The sequence below is a fragment of the Chaetura pelagica genome, unplaced genomic scaffold, assembly GCF_000747805.2.
Source record: "Chaetura pelagica isolate M959 unplaced genomic scaffold, ChaPel_1.0 scaffold21, whole genome shotgun sequence".
Taxonomy (NCBI): domain Eukaryota; kingdom Metazoa; phylum Chordata; class Aves; order Apodiformes; family Apodidae; genus Chaetura; species Chaetura pelagica.
Window position 1 is genome coordinate 387,068 of NW_009952251.1, and position 1,181 is coordinate 388,248.

Here is a 1,181-nt window from a genome sequence, read left to right on the forward strand (position 1 = left end):
CTCACCCCCCTTGCGGCCTACACCGCCCCGGCCGATCCTCGGCCTCGCGTAGCCCGCCTCCCCGCCCGCCCTGCACCCTTCGTACCGCCTGCCGCGCTACGCGAGCCCGGGGATGCAGGCCGGGCCTGGCTTACCTTTCCAGCTGCTTTTTTTTTCTCCTCTCTCTCCTCTCCCCCCTTTCCCTCTGTTGGGCTGACAGATCAGAGTTTCCTCCCCAGCAGAGGGACTGGGAATGGGCTCAGGCTCTGTGCTGAGGAGCTGCTGCCCCCCTGGCTCTGAGAAGATCCTGCTTTTTGTGGGGAGGAAGCTTTGGGGGCTCTTTATTATTTTAAAACTACAAAGTGCTCAGAGGGTAGGTGATTATTAAGGGGAATCCCTGAATATATTCTCCAGCAAAGAAGGCAGGGCTGCTGGGGCTGCTCAAGAAGAGAGCCGGCAGCCTCCTACAGCACCACTACAGGCACTGCGAGGACATAACATCAGAGAGCGGCTCCTCTGCCCTCCAAAACAACAACTTTCCTACCATCTTGGAGGTAGTAGAGAGGGAGAGAGGGAGGGAGAAAAAAAGTACAGAAGGTTTTTATAAAGTGGCGATTTGGGGGAGGGAGCCAAATAGCCAAAACGTATATTTTTAAAAATAATTTATGTGACTTTTTATTTTAAATAAAAAGGAAATACAAAGGCATGTGGCTGAAGAAATATTTTTCTTTATAACCTGTTAGGATCAGCTTTCTGGAGAAAAAAAATATTAAAAGGAGGTACGGTAACAAAATATTTTTAGTAACTTAATTTTTATTCAAAAATTAAAAATCATTATTTTTTCCTGTAATTTATATTGTTGGTAACTTTTCTGTAACTGTGTGGTAGTTCTAAAAAATTAATGTGTAATTGTGAAAGTTATTGTAACTTTTTTTGTATTGGTACTCTCAGTAGAACAGCTGAGATGGATGTGGGATAGTTTGGCATGACTGTATCATTATGTCTTTCTCTCTCTCAAGGCATTGTAAATAAAAGTGAATGTACAGGTAGGAAAAAGCTATTTATTTATTTATTTATTTATTTATTTCTAGATTAGGCCATGAAAAGCTAGGGGGGATTAATGCGAGTGAGTAGAATCTGTGATATATATCTGAGAATTTCTTATCTGTCATAAATTTAGCATTGCCTGCCCTTCTGGATGG

The 1,181-nt window shown here is 43.4% G+C and overlaps 1 protein-coding gene across 1 annotated transcript in view; it reads right to left on the bottom strand.

The window, feature by feature from the left end:
• INO80D (INO80 complex subunit D) overlaps nucleotides 1–623 on the bottom strand; it is a 36,409-nt gene extending 35,786 nt beyond the window's left edge. Inside the window, exon 1 of the mRNA XM_010007318.1 lies at nucleotides 135–623. The gene's annotated coding sequence lies outside the window, so the exon portion shown is untranslated. The remainder of the gene's footprint in view (nucleotides 1–134) is intronic.
• Nucleotides 624–1,181: the final 558 nt, after the last annotated feature.